General features: G+C 36.1%; 1 protein-coding gene across 3 annotated transcripts in view; it reads left to right on the top strand.

The window, feature by feature from the left end:
• CNTLN (centlein) overlaps window positions 1-24800 on the top strand; it is a 323167-nt gene that overhangs the window by 242939 nt on the left and 55428 nt on the right. The window lies entirely within an intron of this gene.

Genomic DNA, 24800 nt, shown 5'->3' on the forward strand with positions numbered 1-24800 from the left:
AAAAGGATCTTCCTGTGACTTATGTCATAGAGTGTTCTGCCTATGTTTTCCTCTAAGAGTTTCATAGTGTCTGGCCTTACATTTAGGTCTTTAATCCATTTTGAGTTTATTTTTGTGTATGGTGTTAGGGTGTGTTTTAATTTCATTCTTTTTGATTTGTCTATCCATTTATCCCAGAACCACTTATTAAAGAGGCTGTCTTTTCTCCACTGTGTATATTCCTGACTCCTTTATCAAAGATAAGGTGACCATATGTGCATGGGTTTACCTCTGGACTTTCTATCCTGTTCTATTGATCTATCTTTCTGTTTTTGTGCCAGTACCATAGTGTCTTGATTAGTGTAGCTTTGTAGTATAGTCTGAAGTCAGGGAGCTGGATTCCTCCAGCTCCGTTTTTCTTACTCAAGATTGCTTTCGCTATGCAGGGTCTTTTGTGTTTCCATACAAATTGTAAAATTTCTAGTTCTAGTTCTGTGAAAATTGCGATTGGTAATTTGATAGGGATTGCATTGAACCTGTAGATTGCTTTGGGTAGTATAGTCATTTTCACAGAATTGATTCTTCCAATCCAGGAGCGTGATATATCTTTCCATCTCTTTATGTTATCTTTGATTTCTTTCATCAGTGTTTTATAGTGTTCTGAGTACCGGTCTTTTGCCTCATTAGGTAGGTTTTTTATTTTTTTGTTGCGATGGTAAATGGAATTGTTTCCTTAAATTCTCTTTCTGATCTTTCTTTGTTAGTGTATAGTGTAATGCAAGAAATTTCTGTGTGGTAATTTTGTATCCTGCTACTTTACCAAATTCATTGATTAGCTCTAGTAGTTCTCTGGTCACATCTTTGGGATTTTCTATGTATAGTATCATGTCATCAGCAAACAGTGACAGTTTTACTTCTTCTTTTCCGATTTGGTTTCCTTTTATTTCTTTTTCTTCTCTGATTGTAGTGGCTAAAGCTTCCAAAACTATGTTGAATAATAGTGGCAAGAGTGGACATCCTTGTCTTGTTCCTGATCTTAGAAGAAATGCTTTCAGTTTTTTACCATTGACAATGATATTTGCTGTGGGTTTGTCATATATACCTTTTATTATGTCGAGGGAGGTTCCCTCTGTGCCCAGTTTCTGGAGTGTTTTTATCATAATTGGGTGTTGAATTTTGTCAGAAACTTTTTCTGCATCTATTGAGATGTTCATATGGTTTTTATTCTTTAATTTGTTAATATGGTGTATCACATTGATTGTTTTACGTTTTATTGAAGAATCCTTGCATCCCTGGGATAATCCCACTTGATCATCGTGTATGATCCTTTTCATGTGTTGTCGGATTCTATTTGCTAGTATTTTATTGAATATTTTTGCATCTATGTTCATCATTGATATTGGTCTATAATTTTCTTTTTTTGTAGTATCTTTGTCTAGTTTGGGTATCAGGGTGATGATGGCATCATAAAACGAGTTTGAGATTGTTCCTCCCTCTGCAATTTTTTGGAAGAGTTTGAGGAGGATAGGTGTTAACTCTTCTCTAAATGTTTGATAGAATTCACCTGTGAAGGCTTCTGGTTCTGGACTTCTATTTGCTGGAAGATTTTTTTTTAAGTTTTTTTTTTCTTAACATCTTTATTGGAGTATAATTGCTTTACAACGTTGTGTTAATTTCTGCTTTATAACAAAGTGAATCAGCTATACATATACATATATCCCCATATCTTGCATCTCCCTCCCACTCTCCCTATCCCACCCCTCTAGGTGGTCACAAAGTACCAAGTTGATCTTGCTGTGCTATGCAGCTGCTTCCCACTAGCTATCTGTTTTACATTTGGTAGTGTATATGTATCAGTGCTACTCTCTCACTTCGTCCCAGCTTACCCTTCCCTCTCCCTGTGTCCTCAAGTCCAGTCTCTATGTCTTTATTCCTGTCCTGCCCCTAGGTTCTTCAGAACCTTTTTTTTTTTTTAGATTCCATATATATGTGTTAGCATATGATATTTGTTTTTCTATGTCTGACTTATTTCACTCTGTATGACAGACTCTAGGTCCATCCACCTCACTACAAATAACTGAATTTCTTTTTATGGCTGAGTAATATTACTTTGTATATATGTGCCACATCTTCTTTATCTGTTCATCTGTTGATGGACACTTAGGTTGCTTCCATGTCCTGGCTACTGTAAATAGTGCTACAGTGAACATTGTGGTACATGACTCTTTTTGCATTATGGTTTTCTCAGGGTATATGCCCAGTAGTGGGATTGCTGGGTCGTATGGTAGTTCTATTTTTAGTTTTTTAAGGAACCTCCATACTGTTCTCCATAGTAGCTGTATCAGTTTACATTCCCACCAACTGCAAGAGGGTTCCATTTTCTCCACACCCTCTCTGCTGGAAGATTTTGTTTCCTGTAAATGTATTTATTTTATTTATTGATTATTATTTTTGGCCTTGTTGTGTCTTCGTTGATGCATGTGGGCTTTGTCCAGTTGCGGCGAACAGGGGCTGCTCTTTTTGCAGTGCACAGGCTTCTCATTTTGGTGGCTTCTCTTGCTGTGCAGCACAGGCTCTAGGCACGCAGGTTTCAGTAGTTGTGGCACACAGACTCTAGAGCACAGGCTCAGTAGTTGTGGCGCACAGGCTTAGTTGCTCTGCAGCATGTGGGATCTTCCCGGACCAGGGATCGAACCCATGTCCCCTGCATAGGCAGGCGTTTTCTTAACCACTGTGCCACCAGGGAAGCCCTGGAAGATTTTTAATTACAGTTTCAATTTCATTACCTGTGATTGGTCTGTTTATATTTTCTAATTTTTCCTTGTTCAGTTTTGGAAAGTTGTAGTTTTCCAAGAATTTCTCCCTTTCTTCCAGGTTGTCCATTTTATTGGCATATAGTTGCTTGTAGTAGTCTCTTAATGATCTTTTATATTTCTGCGGTGTCAGTTGTAATATCTCCTTTTTCATTTCTAATTTCATTGATTTGAGTCCTCTCCCTTTTTTTCTTGATGAGTCTGCCTAAAGCTTTATCAATTTTGTCTATCTTCTCAAAGAACCAAATTTTAGTTTTATTGATCTTTGCTATCATTTTCTTCTTTTGTATTTCATTTCTTTCTACTCTGATCTGTATGATTTCTTTCCTTCTCCTAACTATGGGTTTTCTTTTTCTAGTTGCTTTAGGTGTAAGGTTACATTGTTTATTTGAGGTTTTTCTTGTTTCTTGAGGTGAACTTGAAATCCTATGTACTTCCCTCTTAGAACTCCTTTTGCCGCTTCCCATAGGTTTTGGATTGTCGTGTTTTCATTGTCATTTGTTTCTCGGTATTTTTTAATTTCTTCTTTGATATTTTCAGTGATCTCTTGCTTATTTAGCAGTGCACTGTTTAGCCTCCGTGGATTTGTGTTTTTTTTTTCCTGTAATTGATTTTTAGTCTCATAGCGTTGTGGTCAGAAAAGATGCTTGATAATATTTAGTTTTCTTAAATTTTCCAAGGCTTGATTTGTGACCCAATATGTGGTCTATTCTGGAGAATGTTCCATGTGCACTTGAGAAGAAAGTATATTCTTTCACTTTTGGGTGGAATGTCCTAAAAATATCAATTAAGTCTGTCTGGTCTGTTGTGTCATTTAAAGCTTGTGTTTCCTTATATTTTTTCATTTTGGATGATCTGTCCATGTTGAAAGTGGGGTGTTAAAATTCCCCTACTGTGATTGTGTTACTGTCAATTCCCCCTTTTATGGCTGTTAGTATTTTCCTCATGTACTGATTTGCTTCTATATTGGGTGCATAAATATTTACAATTGTTATATCTTCTTCTTGGATTGATCCCTTCATCATTATGTAGTGTCCTTCTTTGTCTCTTGTAATAGTCTTTATTTTAAAGTCTAATTTGTCTGATATGAGAATTGCTATTCCAGCTTTCTTTTGATTTCCATTTGTAGGGAACATCTTTTTCCCTGCCCTCACTTTCAGTCTGTACATGTCCCTAGGTCTGAAGTGGGTCTTTTGTAGGCAGCATATATACGGGCCTCGTTTTTCTATCCATTCAACCAGTCTGTGTCTTTTGGTTGGAGCATTTAATCCATTTACATTTAAGGTAATTATCAACATGTATGTTCCTACTACCATTTTCTTAATTGTTTTGGGTTTGTAGTTGTATGTCTTTTCCTTCTCTGGTGTTTCATGCCTACAGAAGTACCTTTAGCATTTGTTGTAATGTTGGTTTTGTGGTACTGAATTCTCTTAACTTTTGCTTGTCTGTAAAGGTTTTAATTTCTCCATTGAATCTGAATGAGAAATTGACAATTTCCTTTCCCATATGAGGGAAGTTTTCAATATAATCTCTTGAAATATTTTCTCAGTCCCTTTCTTTTTCTCTTCTTCTGAGCCCCCTATAATTCAAATGTTGGTACACTTGATATTGTCCCAGAGGTCTCTGAGACTGTTCTCAATTCTTTTCATTCTTTTCTCTGTGTTCTGCTCTGTGGTAGTTATTTCCACTATTTTGTCTTCCAGGTCCCTTATCCGTTCTTCTGCATCAGTTATTCTGCTATTGATTCCTTCTAGAGAATTTTTAATTTCATTTATTGTGTTGTTCATCATTGTTTGTTTTAATTTCTCTGTCTTTTCATTTTGCTTAACTTACTATGTTTGGGGTCTCCTTTTCACAGGCTGCAAGTTCGTAGTTCCTGTTGTTTTTGGTGTCTCCTCCCACTGGGTAAGTTTGGTTCAGTGGGTTGTGTAGGCTTCCTTTTGGAGGGAACTGGTGCCTGTGTTCTGATGAATGAGGCTGGATCTTATCTTTCTGGTGTGCAGAACTGCGTCTGGTGGTGTGTTTTGGGGTGTCTTTGACCTTACTATGATTTTAGGCAGCCTCTCTGCTAATGGGTGGGGTTGTGTTCCTTTCTTGCTAGTTGTTTGGCATGGGGTGTCCAGCACTGGAGCTTGCTGGTCGGTGAGTGGAGCTGGGTCTTAGCATTGAGATAGAGATCTATGGGAAAACTCTCACCTATTGATATTATGAGGGGCCGGGAAGTCTCTGGTGGACAGATGTCATGAACTCAGCTCTCCCACCTCAGAGGCTCAGGCCTGACACCAGCCCGGAGCACCAAGACCCTGTCAGCGACATGGCCAGGTACATGGGGAGTTCTTGACTTTTGGAAATTCTGAGGTCTTCTGCCTGTGTTCCGTCGGTGTTCTGTAGGAGTTGTTCCACATGTAGATGTATTTTTGATGTATTTATGGGGAGGAAGGTGATCTCCATGTCTTACTCCTCTGCCATCTCGAAGATCCTTCAGATGGATGAACCTCATTCAGAGATTCAATGCTTACAACTTTATATCCTCCAAATTCAGCAAAAATCACTTTCAATGGAAACCCACTGTACAATTGCTTAGGATTATTTTCTGTTGTCTGAACCTCTTCTTGTGCAAGTCTTCTGGGACTGCTGCACAGAGCCTACTTCCATCTAAACTGAAAGCCCATTCTAGACTCTTTTGTGACTCACATTGCAGGCCTCTGACTTTTCAAACATCCTTCCTCACAAACTATCCATCCACCCTTTAAAACTCTTCCATCCACAAGCCCCAAGAGAAGAGGATTCGTACAGGTAGGAAGTGCACCTTCTAAAGTAGTTTTACCCGTCTGCCCTCCAAGTCCATCTCTACAGCCCTCATGTCTGCCAGGCACTCCCCAGAGCTAAATAAGGGACAAGGCACCGCTTGAGGGCCAATGGCCTAGTCGACCAGCTGCCTGGACCATGGGGAGGAGAGTCTTGATGAATTCTTGATTCCCCTGCCCCCTGAATCAGATACAGCTAAACTCTGCAACAGCAGATTTTTCTTCTCAGAAACTTTTTTGGTAACATCCATCTGAAACAAAGCAGGTTCATTTTAGGATTTGAGATTTCAAGTTTGCTTCGTCTCTTGTCCAATTACATAAACCAATTAATCTTAAATAAGTTTAATCTATCCCCAAATAAAGGACTTTTGCCAAGTGTCAGAATCTGGCATTAAAAACCACAGAGCATAACCTAGTCAACAAATACTTTGGGTCTTTAGGTTAATTTAGCAAATAAACATTGAACATGATAACTACTAAGTCTGAAGTAAACCGTATAATTTTGTATTTTGTGGATCTCCAAAACACCATTTTCGTCTACAGAGATTTATATGGTTACTATTGTATCCTAAACTTATATTTGTCTTTGCTTTATATTTATTTACATAACAGCCTTTATTAAAAAGATTGAAAGTGTTTATAGTTCAGGACCCATTTTTTTCTGTCAGGAATTGTAGAATTTTAAATAGCCTCATTTCCATTTTTATGATCTGTGTTCATGCCTCGTAATAATGAAGTAGAAAACTAGTACTCTCTTATTGTACTTCATTGTTAATCTCCAGAGTTTTCTTTTATCTTACCCCAATAGCTTGTGTAGTACACATTCCTTGTAGGGTATTCAGTTTATATATGTCAGATTCTCTAGGGCCATGGCTTTTGCCAGATGAAGCACTTTTGATTTTGAGGCTGATGAAACACAGTGCTATTATTGATCTGTGCATGACATAGCCTGTCTCTCTCCTAGCAGAGTGTAGCAACATTTATCCAGGAATTTGTGAAATGTCACTCGGATCATGTTCGAAAGGTAAACTGTGCAAAAACCAGGATCCGAGCTGACGATCCATGTGGAATTGGACGTGACCGTCTTATTCCTACGTCCTATCTTCTAGATGAACCAAGTGATATTTGTAACAGAATGTCTGTGCCTTTTATTAGACTTTGTTAGGAACTATTATTATCACTCAGAACACAATGTACTGTAAAATCATACTCCCTATACTGTTTTCAGTTTCACTTGTGATCTTACCACAGAAAATATTAAGAAAATGTGACCTGAAAACATCACTTAGAAATTTAGTCTCTGTTTATAATGAACCAGTGTTATAATACACTGCACAGTCTTATATTCCTAGTAGTGTTTTCACTTTGTATCAATATACTTTTAGGAAAGTATCTCTCATTAAAATATCAACATAACTGGAAATGACAAATTATAACATTTTTCTCACTATGGGATTATTATGATTTTTAAATATGCATATATTTTAGTGTTTGATTTTAAATGCCTAAAATATTGGTTTGCACATGGATAGTTATGTATGTTTATATTGGTTATAATTCAATTTAGTTTAATGCACCAAATACATGTAAGACTCTCTAATAATGGGATATTCAATAATGAATTAAACATGATCCTTGTCCCCTGTATAAGATACATTAGGGAAGTTGGACATGTGTACCATTGTACAAGGAAGCTCTTATATATATAGCATGTATGTAATATATACCATGGACATGTAGTGGACAAAGACAGACTGTTATTCATTGATGTCATTATTTAGTAAGGCTTTTGAAGGTGATGGCATTTGGGCTTAGACTTAAAATTTGATTTGATTTTGAAAGGTTTGTGTGTAGAACAAAATCATTAGAAGAAAGAAAGCTTGGAAAAGCATCAACGTGAGAAAGTAGATTGTTGAGACTAATGAGTAATCCAATATATCTGTGGTTTTCAACCCTCGCTGCATGCTGTCCTCACCTGGCGAGTTTTAAAAATACCTATGCCCAGGTCTTATGCTAGACCAATTAAATTAAAATAACTGGGGTGGTCCCTGCACCTTGCTAGTTTTTGAAAGCTCTCAGATGCTTCTGATATACAGTGAGGACTGATACTAAAGTTCAAGAGAACAGAAATTCAATGCAAGTAGCTAGATAAGAGATAGTTTAAATATCAAGGCAAAAGATGATAAGTATTTAGACAATACTAATAGAAAAAGTTAGAAAAAAAGCAGGAGATTTTGCATTGGTTTAACACACAGAGTTTGATGACCAATCATATAGGGAAAGGTTTAAAAAGTTAAATCTTTAAGGTACCAGTGAGGATTCTAATTAAAGTGAACAGAAAGTTGATGATAGAATATATTTGACAATATAATATACTAATTATTGTGGGGTAGTGGGAACCTTATATGAAAACATACCAAGAAGTTTGGATTAAAATATAACTATTATTCTTATAAATGCACACCAGAATTTGCCAAAAAATAAATGTAAAACCCTAGGGGCTAACAATCATATTGACAGCTTACCATTGTAGCCAAGTGCAGTTTGTCACTGAAATGAAGATATCAAGTGAGCAGTAGGATAACTGAGTATAAAATTTAGAGGAAAGGGCTGGGCTGGAGGTATGAATTTTGGAGTTAGGAGTATTTAGATTATATTTAAAAACATGAGGCTGAATGGGATCACCTAGGGAATGAAGGCAAATAGGAAAAAAAAGAGGTACCAGGTCTGAGCCCTGGGGCCTCCAACCCTTAGAGTTTGGGCAGATGAGGAAGGTCCAGAAAAGGAGAGGCCAGTTAACTAGAAAGAAAACCAAGAGAAAAGAGTATTGAAGAAGCCAAATGATGAAAATATTTTGAGACGGGAATAACCATCTGTCAAATGCTGCTGATTAGGATGAGTCCATGAGAAGAACTGAGAAATGAGAAGAGAAGGAGAATAATTGAAGAATGTAATTAAATGTGCATGTATTTTAGTTATTTCAATGAGTTTTGCTATTAAGGGAATCAGAAAGCTTCTAAAATATAAACATTTAATAACTTAGGTTCAAAATAAGTAATGTAAAAATTGATAACTTCAGCACTTTTAAGATAAAGCTGAAAAAAAGTCATTAAGGATATACATTATTTGAAGAAAGCAATAAAAAGTCTTGCTCTAAATATTTACCAAAAATGGTCACATTACTAGGCCAAAACACAGCTCTCCACAAATTTCAAAAATTTTGTATCATATTAAAAATATTGCCTAACACAAGTGAAATTAGAAATCAGTTTAAAAAGTTAAGTTTAAAAATTCTGATGCAAACTTATAGAGACATTTCTGAATAACTAATGGGTCAAAGAAGAAGATAAAATGAAAATTGAGAAAATACTTCATACTAAATGATAATGAAACAATACATATCAAAACTTATAGAATGCAGGCAAACTGGTACCTATATGGAAATGTATACCTTTAAATACTTATACTAAAACTACAGAAAAGCTAAACTTTGATCAGCTGACCATTCAATTTAAGAATGAGGAATTGAACAAACCCAAGGAAAATAGAAGGAACTATTAACATAAGGGTAAAAGTTAATATTGTAGAAAGCAAAGATGCAGTAGACATGATCAAGAAAAACGAAAGTTGGATCACTGAAACTAATAAATTGACGAACAATAACCCGTGTTGATGAGGATGTAAATGAATTGGAACTTTTATACGTTGCTGATGGGAATGTAAAATGGAACAGCTATTTTGGAAAACAGTTTGGCAGTTCCTCAAAAGGTAAAATGTAGAATTACTGTATTACCCAGCAATTTCATTCCTAGATATATACCCAAGAGAAGTGAAAACATAAGTTCACACAAAAATGTGTACATGAATGTTTATAGTAGCATTATTCATAATAGCCCAAAAGTGGAAACAACCCAAATGCACATCAACTGATGAATAGAGAAACAAAATATCCGTACAGTGGATTATTGCTCTGCAATACAAAGGATTGAAGTAGTGACACATGCTGCAACATGAATGATGAACTTTGAAAACATGCTAAATGGAAGAAATAGTCACAGAAGACCACATATAGTAATATTTCATGTATGAAATGTCCAGAAGAGGCAAAATCTATAGAGACAGAATTTAGGTTAGTGGTTGTGTAGGCCCCGGGATGGGAGAGGAGTGTCTGTTAATGGGCATGAGGTTTCTTTCTGGTATGGATGATGGAAATGTTCTAAAATTAGTCTGTGGTGACAGTTGCACAAGTCCATAAACATACTAAAAGTCATTCAGTCATACACTTAAAAAATGGGTGAATTTTATGGTATGTAAACTATACCTTAATAAAGTTCTTAATAAAAGAAGTAATACTATATTATGAACACTTAGGTGAAATTGAAATTTGAGTTTCACATTTAAGTTCTGCCAGGCGTACACAGTTTTCCAAAGAGTAGAAAAAGTAGAAACAAATTCCTTCTAATTTTATGAGGGTAATGTAACTTTGACAATACAAGATAAAAAAATGTTAGAAATGGAAATTAATGTGAACATAGTTGTAACACTGATTTCCAAACCCTTGGTAAATCTAATCAGACAATGTATTTTTAAAAGTCATGAATAAGCCAGGAAATCCCAGAAATAAAAAGTTTGATTAGAAAATTTATCCATGTGATTTACCACCATAACAAAGAAAGGAAGAAAATATGTTAAACATGCAGAAAATCTGGGGTAACATCAACAAGATGGAAGAATAGGAAGCACCAGACCTTCTTTTTCCCACAGAGACACCATTTCAACAACAATACTTGGACCAGTTCCTTTTGTGAGAAATCCAGAAACCAGCCAAGAGGCACCTGCACCCCTGGCAAGTACACAACCAGCTGCACTGCAGTTGCTTGGGAAATTTGTGGCACTGTCTTGGCAGAGTCCTACCCTCTGGCACACCACCTTGTGATCTGGGGGAAACTCCCAGTTCCCAGCTTCTCCCCAGGGAGGGAAAGAGTATACTGGACCTTAAGCCTGCCTGGAGGATGGGCTTCTTTCTCATCTGTCTCTGCTGATGGGACCCACCATACTCTAGATACCTGGGGGCCACTGAGAAACAAAAAAAAGCTATATGGCATGCTGCTGTTCCAGAGGACCCGTGGCACAGCAGACAGAAGGTGATATAGCTTGGTGGCCTCTCCCTCAGAGAGAAGAATGGAGTGTGTGTCCAGAATTCTGGCTTTTCAGGAGCTGCCTGAGGGACGAGTATCTATTTAGCTCAGCTTGGGGCACTGAAGGAACTGGACATACTCTAGGTAGATGTCTGGGTGCTGCTGAGAGCAAAAAAGAGCTATGTGGCATGCTACTATTTCTGAGGACCCCAGTACAGAAGACAGCAGAGGGAGCAAGAGTTTATCAGCTCCTGAAGAAAAAAAAAAAGGAAATACCTCTAATTAGAAATCTACACACAGAAGTTTAGGAGAAGTCACATCCACAGAAAAGATTTGAGTGTTCCCAGAATCTCTAGCTGGACTGACTGATGAAGCTCTTTCCTTATGCAAAGCCAATCCATAAAGACCAGAAGAGGTAGATATTTCTTCAAGTTCATGGATAACAACAGAAAGTTACAAGGAACACAAGGAGACAGTAAAATGGCCCAATCAGAGGAACAAAATAAATCTCTAGAAATCTACCCTAAAGAAACAGGCATATTAGTTATCTGAAAAAGAATTTAAGATAACCATCATAAAGATGTTCAGTGAGCTCAAAAAATGATTCATGGACAAAATGAGAATTTCAACAAGAGATAGAAAATGTAAAAAAGAAACAAATTTTGGAACTGAAGAATATAATAATTGATCTGAAAATTCACTAGAAGTTTCAACATCAGACTTTATCAAGCAGAAAATAGAATCAGTGGAATAAAAGACAGGTCATTTGAAATTATCCAGGCAGAGGAGTAAAAAGAATGAAAAAGAGTAAAGAAAGCCTAAGGAGCTTATGGGATATATCAAGTGGACTAATACTGTGGGAGTCTCAGGAGGAGAAGAGAGAGGGAAAGGGGCAGAAAGCTTATCTAAGGAAATAATGGCCAGAAGAAAAATCTGCCAACCAACAATATTATATCTGGCAAAATAGCCCTTCAAAAATGAAGGAAAGGGCTTCCCTGGTGGCGCAGTGGTTGAGAGTCCGCCTGCCGATGCAGGGGACACGGGTTCATGCCCCGGTCTGGGAAGATCCCACATGCCGCGGAGCAGCTGGGCCCGTGAGCCATGGCCACTGAGCCAGTGCTTCCGGAGCCTGTGCTCCGCAACGGGAGAGGCCACAACAGTGAGAGGCCCATGTACTGCAAAGAAAAAAAAAAAAAAAAAGAAGGAAAAATATTGGGAGATTGGAATTGACATATATACACTAATATGTATAAAATAGATAACTAATAAGAACCTGCTGTATAAAATAAATAAAATAAAATGAAGGAAAAATAAAGACTTTCCCAGATAAACAAAGGCTGAGGGAGTTTATCACCACTAGATCTGTCCTACAAGAAATGCTTAAAGGAGCCCTTCAAGTTGAAACAAAAAGATGCTAAACAGCAACATGAAAACATATGAAATTATGAAGCTCACTTGGTAAAGGAAAATGTATAGACTATATAGATGAATACAGAATATTGTGATACTATAATGATAGTGTGGAATCATTTTTAGTGTTGGCATAGAGGTTAAAAGACAAATGTATGTAAAAAACTATAACTGTAAAATTATGTTAATGGGCAGACAATATGAAAAGATGTAATTCATGGGCTTCCCTGGTGGCGCAGTGGTTGAGAGTCTGCCTGCCGATGCAGGGGACATGGGTTCGTGCCCCGGTCCGGGAAGATCCCACATGCCGCAGAGCGGCTGGGCCCACGAGCCATGGCCGCTGAGCCTGAGCATCTGGAGCCTGTGCTCTGCAACGGGAGAGGCCATAACAGTGAGAGGCCCACGTACCACACAAAAACAAAACAAAACAAAACAAAAAAAGATGTAATTTGTAACATCAATAGCATAAAATGTTTGGGAAGGAGAAGTAAAAGTGTTGAATGTTGTATTTAATTGAAGTCAAGTTGTTATCAGCTTAAAATAGTTTGTTATAACTATATGATGTTTTATGTAAGCCCCATGGTAACCACAAAGACTATACCTATAGAAGATACACCAAAAAAAATGAGACAGTATCAAAGCATGCCGCTACAAAAATAACAAAATACAAAAGAAGATAGGAAGAGAGGAAAATAAAAACAAAAGAGCTATTAGACAGAAAACAACAGAATGGCAATAGTAAGTCCTTTCTTATCAATTATGACTTTAACTGAATTTACATTTACTCCCCAATCAAAAGACAAAGAGTGGCTAAATGGATTTTAAAAAAAGCAAGATCCAACTGTACTAAACTCATAAATTTGTTAGGGTAGATCTCATGTTATATGATTTTTACCACAATGAAAAAAATTACAGATAATTTTTTGATACAATTAAATACCTGTTCATGATAAAATTCTCTTAGTAAACTAGAAATAGCTGAGAAGTTTCTTACTGTGTTAAGTATATACCAAAACCTTGAAACAATCATCATACTTAATGGTGGGAGTTAGAAGCATTCTTTTTAAAACCAGGAAGAAGACATTTATACCTACCATGACTGCTTGTCTTAGACATTGTGCTGGAGGGCACATGACTGCTTGTCTTAGACATTGTGCTGGAGGGCACAGGCAACACACTAAGATAAGAAAAAGAAATGAAAGTTAAAACTATTAGAAATGAAGAAACAAAACTGTCATTAGTTCCAAGCACTATGCTTGTCTGTACAGAATCTCAAGACAAATTACTAATAGATTTCAGCAAGATTGCTAGATATAAAATCAATATATGCTATGATGAGATTTCTATTCACCAGCCTTCAACAAATGTGCTATTTTTAAAAAGAAATATTATTTAAGTTATAGCAGGAATTATATGGTATCCAGTTATGGAAGATGGAACCCAAATTCAGAGATGTTAAAATGTGAAGGAATGTCTTAAAAGCACTATATGTCTTTTGGAAATGCACACATATGTATTAAAAGTATAAGGAAATAGCAGGGAATGATAAACACCAAAATGTTCAGGATAGTGATTATATCTGGTCAGTCAGAGGGGATAGGATCATGGCCTTCAATTCTATTAGTAATACATTGTCTTTGTTGAGTGATTGATAAAGGGACATTCGTTATATTTTTTTATTTATGTATTACATATTTGAAATATTTCATAAAAAATAAAAAAAGAAACCTATTGATGCCATTATCCCAGAGAAAGATGCTGGGAGTGGAACAAATCTTTGCAGCAAGACAAAAGGTTTGTGGGAGTATAAGCAGACGTGGAGTCAGAGAAGGAGAAGGTGGGGAGAGTGTTGTAACAGAAACAAGGGAGGGAATGTTTCCAGTAAGAAAAAGGAGAAGAGTTGGTCAATGGTGTCAGATGCCATAGAGGAATAGAAAATAGGACAACTGAGAAGAGGTTTTTGGACATGTTTTTAGACAGCTTTATTAACAGGACTCTTGATAGCAAGTGACAGAAACTGAACTCTAAATAAGGAGGAAAAAAAAAGCTCACAAAATCAAAGGATAAACTGAAGAGAATAGACTTGGGAAGAATAGCATTAACTAGAACCAGACACTAATGTCTTTAAAGGTTTCTCTTTATCTCATGTGTCTTCCTCTCAGACCAGCTTTCTCCATATGGCTCTGGCCTTGAGTACCAGCCATGTGGTAACATCCTTAGAGCTTAGACACCAGAGAAGAAAGCGATTTTTCTTTCTCATCTTTCAGTCTTCCTTTGATTTACATAGTTTATAAATTTCTGGGACCACAGGAAAAAATGCTTTGTTTGTATGTAATTTTTAGTTAGGATTTAGATTCATTTCATTATATGCATATTTTTTATCGACATGAATAATTGGCAGGAAATTTGAAAATCATGCAGGAAACAAGGTAGTTTCTGTTGGGCAGGACTGATACAGACTTTGCAGTACATCTAGTGTTCCTGGCTCTCACCCGTTTCAGTGCTGGCACTGAAAAGTGCCCTCACTAATTTCCAAAATATATGTCTAGGTAGTATGCACTCTTTGAGAACCACTGATACAGGAGAAAAGCAGAGAAACCAGCTTGATTAGTAAAAATGGAAAGAACTCCAGACTACCCTCTTCCTAAAGAGCTGTATAAATCATAATATTTCACTTAGCACAACTGAGTAAGAGATAATTTACTGAGTGACTACTCTGTTAGGTCAAGCTTTACTAATGGGAAGAATATGATAAACAAGATAATTTTAAGTAGACCAATTAAATGAAGGATGGTAGAAGTTCCTATATGAAATTTTCGTGTTAACAAAAAGTTTTTCAAGTGAAACCAATAAGAAATATCTTGTATAATTTAGTCTAAGTCCAAGGTTTGTAAATCTCTTTTTTCTCCTTTAAAAGAAATTTCTACTCTATGTCATGAAAGTCATTTTTTTACCTTTTTAATATATATTTTCACATATATTCATTTTTAATGAAAAATCTCATTTTATATCAGATCCAATTATAGCAAAAGCTATTCTTTTAAAGAAATGTCCTCTTTTTTTTACTCTCTTGAATCTTGTGAAACTTGCATAGGAAATAGAGAAAAACATTATTAACTTGCTTCCCTTGAGAATTTTAGTAGGGTGTACTTATAAGTGTAATCAAAATCATATGAATACTTAGTGCTGCTGCTGCTAAATTTGTAATGAGTTGTAGGGTTTCTTTAAAAACACCCCAACTGGCTCTCATCCAAGTAACTTGTTTGCAGAGCTTAGATGTAGTACAAATCAGGAAAGCTGTGGTTAACTCTTGACCCGATCAGTAAAAAAATTCAATTTCTAAGTATTAAGACAGTATTCATATTTAGTATGTATTTAAGAAATGTATATCATTTTACTCATTTGAACATATGAAGTCAGAGCTAGAGATGATGATCTTTAGCCTTTGGGTTTATTACCCAGAACGTTGGTAATATTTCATTTAGATTAGCGTGATAATGCACTATTCATATGAATTGATTTCAGTATAATTTAAATAAACTTAATAATCATTTACATGCATTTTACAGGCTTACGGAAAATCCTTTACCTTATAAAAATGTGAATTCTAGAAATAGATCATGGTCTATTATAAATTTTTAGAAGTCATAAATTATTTGAAGAAATATTGATGCCTTTCTTCTGAAGTCTATGTAAAAATTAAGTATTATGAGCAGTTTTTAATTGTCTAGACTCTGGCTTCCATTTAGTAACAATACTATATATGTGGGCATTAGTCTCCTCAGGCCAGTCCACTAAGGCCTTTTTGTGCAATAAAGTACAGTGCATTAAGAAGCAATTATCACCCCACTAGGATGGAAAAAAAAAGTATTGAGATCTATTGCTTAGGAAAAACAAATTTAATTGGGGAGAATGAGGCAGACTTCATGAGACTTCTACGGATATTCTAGAGTTTGATAGCCTCTGTTCCTGATAACTCAATCACTGTCTGTAACTTCACTTGAAATTTTATGGCTGTTCTTTATGTAGATACAGATACAGTATTAATATCACCCTGAAACACCAACTGTTGTTTTTAGTGATTTGGCATGTTTATTTCTTTTTCTCTTTTTTCTTAAGTAACCGGAAAAAAAAGTATTGATAAAAGTGGTAGAGGAAACATAAAGAGAATATGTGTATACAGTACCTGTGAGGAATAGGTATTTCTGTTTCGAATTAGCTGAGTTTAAGCAATAGAAAGCAGGAGAAAGAGAGTGAAAAAGAGGGATTTAGAAAGACATTGCTCAGTTTCTCTTCAGGACATCAGATGGCCCTGCCATCTTCTCGCATTTCTATTGGGGAAGGGAATCAGAATGGGAATGCATTGCAACTTGATGGTCATCGGTAAGCATGCCATGTGTACATCAAATATCTGGAGGGCTGAAACTGAACTTAATATTACCTTACGAACATTGAGAAATTCTTATAATAGTGACAATGCTGAATTATTCTGGATATACTTCTGGTTACATATATCTGTCTCTGTATTTAATATGTGATATGTACGTTTTAAGGGGAATTTTATCTTAGTAACTACGGTAGAGGATTTGAAATAATAACAAACCTACAGTTGAGCAGTTCTTGCTATGAATAAACCAAACATTGATTGTTTTTCCATGAATACTTGAAAGTCAGTTGTATTAGTTAGTTTTCCAAGTTTCACATGTAATACATTTTTGCTGATTCTTTTTCTGTAGTTGTGGAAACAGAAGTTTAAGCAATGTGGTTTAACTTCAGTCCAGTTAAAATTCATCAGTTTTGTTATTCAGATTATTTTGAAACACACTATATTGCTAGTATCACATAGATTAATAGTTACTATAAATGCCTATTATGTCAAAGCTATGAATACAAATAAAAAGATACATGTTAAATGTATTTAGTATTGGGGGCTGTTTTAAAAATTAAAAGTATTAGTAAGCTCTTTTAAACAATTTGACATTTGAAATAATAGTGTTGATTTTCATTTTGAGAAATAATATTCAGACATATTTACAGAATAATTATTGGGCATTATCTGGAACTTACATTACAAAGGATAAGGGCATTGAATTAGTTTTACTCCTTGTAAATGTTATGAGAGTAGCATATCTCTTATCCATATGCAGATATCCATATTTCTTTGATAGAATCTAATTTGAGCACATCAGGACAGATTGGCATTTTCAGTACCATAAAAACTGCTTTGTTAATTGCAAACCATATTTAGTATGACCTTATAACAAAGTAGCACCTTAAGTGTCACGCTTTGTCTTTAATCTGCACACTATAGCTGGGTTCATCTGTACTAGACAACTGCACTTCATGAAAAGAGTTTTTTTCTTGGTAGGCAATTAGCAGTAATTAGGAAGATTCAGCTCAGTAAGATGTCAACATGAGATTGTTTAAAAAAGTTGAATGTCAGTGACTTAAAAAGAAAAGTTCTTCTGACACATAGGTATGGCATGTGAAACATGAAATGTTATTTTAACTTTTCTGCTTATTATTCATGCACAATATTATTTTGTCATTCAGACGCTACACTGACAGAGTGTAAAGGGTGTTAAAATAGTGCTGCTAGAATAAAGAGAGGATTAATCTACCATTGGCCAATTAGCCAAAGGGTACTTAATGGTCTCTAAAGGCTACTGAAGTCTAACTACTAGCAAAAGCATTGGTAAAAAGTCCTCTATATTACCTTCATTTGCTTGACATTTTGTGAAACATAGTGTAGGCTTTTAATAACTGAATTTGTCAGAAAATAGTTTATAAATGAGTGTTGTTGTAACTAAGTATATTTTTCATAAGAAAATTTTGTTACATAAATAATTCCACCTCTGCCTAAGATCTTTGTTCTTTTTTTTCTTTTTTTTTTTTTTTTGGTTGGTGGTTTTTAATTTTTAATTCTTTTTCTTGAATATCTCAGGTATCATAACGAAGGAAAATGCATGTTTTAAATTTAAAACACTTGCTACTAACTTGAAAGGGTTATTAATCTGAACTATTTATCTTTCTAGATAAGTACTTTTATGGAAAATATTTTGCTAGTGACCTAGAAATTTATGTACTTTTCTTTGTAACTCATATGTTTTAATTAAGTGACTGTGCTTTTAGTCATACATGGATGACATGCAGAATTTTATTTCTTTCAGTTTTATTCCTTGTAAAAGAAAAATTTTCCCAATGAAAGAATATTAATACTATCCACAGGAGGGAGAAATATCATTAAGATCATGGTGACTTTCTAGGAGAGTCTTGCCTATAGAATTTACATGGATATTGTTCAACTAGAATTTTCTCTTCAGTCTCTTTTGCTTTAGTTCTGGTAACGCAATCCTTATGTTATAATTTTTTAAGATCATAATATAGGATTTTTTAAATTGCTGCCTCTGCTTAAATGTGAACCAGAAAAAAACTGATTGTGAGATATAAATGAACTTATGTATTCAATATGAAATGATTTCATTCACTATTCTCAGTTCTATGCAGAAGTCAAGATTAAAGATTTTGGTGAAGTAATTGGAAACAGACCATTCCCAATAAATGATTGCTTTTCCCTACTTGGACTGTCAAGGCCTTTGGGTTTCAAAAGGAGAAAGAAAAATAAGAGACTCCACTATCATTATAGATGGAAACTAGCCCTCACTTTCTCTGGTTACTTATTGACCTTTTCTAACATTTGACATCTCACCTTTGCCCCAGCGTGGACTGGAAAGAATCCTTCTGCCACCATCTATTTCCTCCATAGGCTTCCCAGAAATCCTGCTCCTGTGACCCTGACATTCACCCTCATGTTAAGCTGGGTTTTCTTGCATTTCCATGTGTCTACTTTTCAGATCCCACTATCCCAACTAAGAACATTTTCAAATTTTTTAAATGGTTCATTATTTTAAGTTTCTAATCCAGTGGTGAAAAATATATGAGGAGAACTGAATAGTGTTTTTCAATGCTATAAAGTCATTACTGTCCAGGAAAAAAAAAAAGTTAGGTCAGAATCAAACTTTTATTAGAAATGAAAAGTTATACCACATCCTATTCCTTTACTGCTCATTGAACATTCAAAACCATTTTCTTTACACAACTAGTATCATGTCCATTGAATAGGCAGATGTTGAATATTTTATTCTTTGGAGACAGCAAGATCAGAGAGTCTCTAAAAATATATTGTTTGGGGGGGCGATTAGGGAAATGATTCTTTCCGGTTTTATTTTTTTCTAAACCCTTTTCTTCTTTTCATTTGGGCTATAAGAATGTTTTCCACGGGCCCTGTTTTATTTTTTCTGATAATTCATTCTTGAACATTAAAATGTTTACCGAGGCTCCCTGCTGGAGAAGAGACCCTCCATCTCATCAGGACTGCCCTGAATTTACGCAGCAGTTTCTGATAGATGCCTTCTCTAGAGTAAAAGTTGTAAAGCAGGATGATTGTATATCTAGCCATGGCCTTTAATGTTATATCGAGCTTCCAGGAAACTTTTGACAAAACAAATCAGGAGGAGTACACGGAAGGAAACTGGCTGTAACTTGCATTTACCAGACAGGATTTGAAGGCAGCAGCAGTTCCCTTAGCTCCCCGATTTGTTTCTCCATAGCGCTTACTGTAGTTTATCATGATATATTTCTAGGTTATAGACTGGTAACTACCTAAAGGCAAGGATTATAACTTTTTTATCATCGAAAATATAGAGCTAATACAGTGCCTACCACATAGTATGTAAAAAGGAATGAATCACAGATATTGAGTCAGGCCCTGAATGTAGATCTTACCTAGCAAAATCTTGCAGAAAATATCAAGTTGGGGCCCAGAATAAACAAAAGGCATGAATGAACTCCCATGTAAGAGAATAAAGGAGAGTACAACCAGGGAGCCTTATCTACCCTGTTCATGGGATTACTGTTGAGAGCAACAAAAGGAAACTTCTGGCCAGAGGCTTTTTGCTTGGCAATTAAACTACAAAATGCAGATCTGGAAGAGGCAATTTATATTTCTAGCATAGAAACTGGAACAGTTTTTTTAGAGCTATTGAAAAAATAAACACAAAATTATGGATGAGGAAAAGAAAAACCAGAGTGAGGATGTTGTACAAACTATGTACTGTGGATTCAGGACACTTGCTTAAGGGAAGGTAGGGAGGCAATAAGGGAAAAAGGAATAAGTTCAAAAAAAGGGGGCTGCTTTTTAAAATCTGGGATTCATACTAGTTTTCCATGTTATTTAACAAGTTACCACAAATTTAGCAGCTTAGAAACGATATACACATTACCTCACAGTTTCCATAGTCAGGAGTCTGGCACAGGTTAGTGGCATCCTTTGCTCAGAGTATCACAAGCAGCCAAGCTGCCTTTCTTTCTGGAGTTCAGGCTTTTCTTCCAAGCTTCTGTGTTTGTTGGGAAAATTTAGTTCCTTGTGGTTGTAGGACTGAAGTACCTGTTTTCTTGCTCAAGGACCAGTCTCAGCTCCTGAGGTCTTCCTTAGGGCCTTAACGTTATAGCCCCCTCTGTAGTCCTCTCATAACATGGCAACTTACTTCTTCAAGGCCAGCAGGAGAATCTTACCTCTGGCTAAAAGAGCCCCTGGCTTTTTTTTAAAGGGCTTACCTGATTATTCACCAGCCAGGGTAATCTCACTTTTGATTAACTCAAAGTCATGTGACTAGGAACCATAATTTACATCTACAGAATCCCTTTGCATATAACATAATGCAAATAGTGTAATCATGGGAGTGATAGCCTATCATATTCACAGTTCCAACACACATACAAGGGCATAGGCCACTGGGGGTCATCTAAGAATTCTGCCTACCATGATATATTTCATTACTGAATATATTATGCTCATTACTGAATAATGAATTCTCTAATATTTCCATGTTTCTTCTTACAGTTGCTTAGAGGGTTCTTTCCTCTTCAGAGACTTATGCTTCTTCAATGTTATATTTAAATAAATAATTAATAACTAGTGTCTCATTTTAAACTTTCATAGTGTTAACTTCTATTTTATAACCTTTGGTTAAATCAATACAAATCTCAGTATTATTCTCATTGACATCAACTTTTAAGTTGAAATCTATTTTAAAAAGATTGTAGAGGGGGCTTCCCTGGTGGCACAGTGGTTGAGAGTCCACCTGCCGATGCTGGGGACACGGGTTTGTGCCACGGTCCGGGAAGATCCCACATGCCGCGGAGCGGCTGGGCCCGTGAGCCATGGCCGTTGGGCCTGCGCGTCCAGAGCCTGTGCTCCACAACGGGAGAGGCCACAACAGTGAGAGACCCGCATACAGAAAAAAAAAAAAAAAGATTGTAGAGGAACTGCACTTGTATCCTAGTAGGGAATCCTAAGTTAAGATCAAACAAATAACTGTCACTTAAGACAAAGTAAAGTTTATGTCATGAGAGAAATTACAGAATTATTTGGTATTTGTGTGTGTGTGTATGTATATAGCACAGCTTTTTATTAATTCAGGTCCTCAGCCTTTAGGACACTTCTTAGACTCTGTATGGTAGCATTTTCCACAAGCTAATAATGCTAACAATAATACTGTAAATTTAAAGTTTACCAAGTGCTATCACAGATTTAAAAAAAAATTCTGCCCTCAAGATTACCTTTGCTAGGTAAGCAAGCATCATCTCTGGGTTTTTTTTGTTTTCTTTTTTTTTTTTTTTTTTTTTTTGCGGTGGCTTCTCTTGTTGCAGAGCAGGGGCCCTAGGCGTGCAGGATTCATTAGTTGTGGCACGCTGGCTCAGTAGTTGTGGCTCACAGACTCTAGGGTGCAGGCTCAGTAGTTGTGGTGCGTGGGCTTACTTGCTCCGCTGCATGTGGGATCTTCCTGGACCAGGGCTCGAACCCGTGTCCCCTGCATTGACAGGTGGATTCTTAACCACTGCGTCACTAGGGAAGTCCCAACAGCACAATCACTTTCTAACAAGGTCACCACAAAAGTCTCACATTCCATACCAAGTATAAACAAAAGAAAGTTATTATTTATCATTCTTGTCTCATCTGTAAAACTTCTCAATTAAGGAATAGAATGCTTAAACTGAGAGAAGTTAGTAATAGAGCCATAATTACTTGTCCAAAATGCTAAGGGATAATCAAAGGATTCGAAACTGATAGAATGTGTGATTTGTCTATTTCTTCTATTTTGACAGGTGTTCTGTAGCATTTCTAGACATATATAATTAACATCAGAAATATGTTTTAAAGATTATAGAGTTAAAACAGTTTAATCAAAGCATGATTTACATTTTAATAAATTGCAAGTCATTTGGTTTACTGTCTCCATAATTTCAGTATTTCTTTGTTTACTAAATTTTTATACCATTAAATTGAATGGTATAATTGCATATCTTTTAAAGAGATATATTTATTGTCTTGGTCTTTGCTCAATGAAGGATATATTTATAATGTCAGGATTTGCCACTGTGGAAAGAATAGATCTAATGGCATACAAGTTTAACAAATGAGAGAAGCCACCAGGAAGAAAAGATCCTCGTCAAAATTTAGTCTTCTGTATGCAGATGTAGAGAATGGACTTGAGGACACGGGGAGGGGAAAGGGTAAGCTGGGATGAAGTGAGACAGTGGCATGGACATATATACATATATACCAAATGTAAAATAGATAGCTAGTGGGAAGCAGCCGCATAGCACAGGGAGATCAGCTCGGTGCTTTGTCTACACCTCGAGGGGTGGGATAGGGAGAGTGGGAGGGAGACTCAAGAGGGAGGAGAAATGGGGATATACATATATGTATAGCTGATTCGCTTTGTTATACAGCAGAAACTAACACACCATTGTAAAGCAATTATACTCCAATAAAGATGTTAAAAGACTTTTTAAAATTTAGTCTCCTGTGTTGCCTGAGATTCCACCTAGAATTGTAGCCATGAGTTATGTCTTAACAAATGAAAATCTCAAAAAGTCTAATTTAGATACCGAACATTAACTTTAGGATGATAAATGTTCTGCTGCATACTATTTAAGTAAAAGCTTAATAATACTACATTGCTAATAAAAGTGTATTTTAATTTATATGGTAATAAAATAATAGAAAGATTATATATAAAAGCTGAAATCAATATGTGTGTTTATAGCACCATCTGTGCGACAAACAGGTAGACTTGAATTTTTGAAACCTTTCTTCTGTTTCTTAGTATACAGAAAGCATTGCTTTTAGATACCATGGTAGGGGGGTGGGGGTGGATACATAGGTTAACAAAGGCACAGTCCTCTCTCAAGCCTTTGCTAGGGCCATGGTTGAGGAACAGCCATAATGCTATGGAAGCTAAGAGAATGGAGAAGCTACTTGGTTGGAAAAAAGGAGACAACTGCAGAGAAGATTTCATAAAGGAGGAAATACTAAGCTACTCTTTATGCATGAGAGAGATTTCAGCAGAAGGAAACACCATGTGTAGAGTCATCAACGTAGAAATGGCTGAAAGTTTTGGGGAAGGTCAGACAAGTTTGACTGCAGATGATGTGTGACTGGAACACAAATTGAAGTTTGAAGTTAAATCTTACAGAGCTTTATTATAACCACACACATCTGAGCTTTATTCTGTTGGGCTGAGGAACCCCTGAAGAGTTTTGAGTAAGAGAGTAACAGGTCAGTGTTGTCTTGGGAGGTTGTATAAAAGATGATTTGAACGTAGAGAAAGGTTGCCCATAGGGGAAAGGTTATTGCAGTGGTCTTAGTGGGATGATGAGTCTTCATTAAGAAAGTGGCAGGGGCTTCCCTGGTGGCGCAGTGCTTGAGAGTCCACCTGCCGATGCTGGGGACACGGGTTCGGGACCCGGTCCGGGAAGATTCCACATGCCGCAGAGAGGCTGGGCCCGTGAGCCATGGCCGCTGAGCCTGCGTGTCCGGAGCCTGTGCTCCGCAACGGGAGAGGCCACAACAGTGAGAGGCCCGCGTTTCGCAAAACAAAACAAAAAAAAAAACAGAAAGTGGCAGAAGGAAATGAATATGAGAAATATTACATAATTTATAGAACCTGACGATTGGGCGCAGAGAATTAATAAACAGGGAGGGAGATGTATTCAACCTTGAATGATAACCAGGAAGATTTTCAGATTTAGGGAAATTATGAGTTTGCTTTTGATTTTCCATGTTATTTGTTACCTTTGGGACAATCCAGGGATGAATATTTTCTGAAAAATATAAAAAAACACGCTTTTAGATCATAGGTTACAATATAGCCAAAGAAAATTTTTTTTCACCGAAACATACTTGTTATTTCACCAAAACGTAGTTTAATCTCAAATATATCAAGCCCTAGTTTTGAATTCATGATCTAAAATATTCATATTTAACAGTATACACATGTATACACAAATATATATGTAATTACAGATTTATTGATATACTTTTTAGAAATTGTGTTTAAACATAGTGTTAATACTTAAGTAACTTATGTCCCGTATATATATGACTATACATGTTAGCCACATCTTCTACTGTTTTAACTAGAATTCTTAACAAAGAAAGCATTTTTTCCACCTCTGAGAGACTTCAGTACCATTTTGTATAATTGTTCCTTATGTTAAGCTACCATTATTATAAGCTTCTTTGGAATAATAAAGTAATAGTGCAGTTATCCTCTTAAGGATCTCTAAGTTGTTATGCCATTATAGCT

The sequence above is a fragment of the Neophocaena asiaeorientalis genome, unplaced genomic scaffold (assembly GCF_003031525.2).
Source record: "Neophocaena asiaeorientalis asiaeorientalis breed wild unplaced genomic scaffold, Neophocaena_asiaeorientalis_V1.1 scaffold174, whole genome shotgun sequence".
In the NCBI taxonomy this organism is placed as follows: Eukaryota; Metazoa; Chordata; class Mammalia; order Artiodactyla; family Phocoenidae; genus Neophocaena; species Neophocaena asiaeorientalis.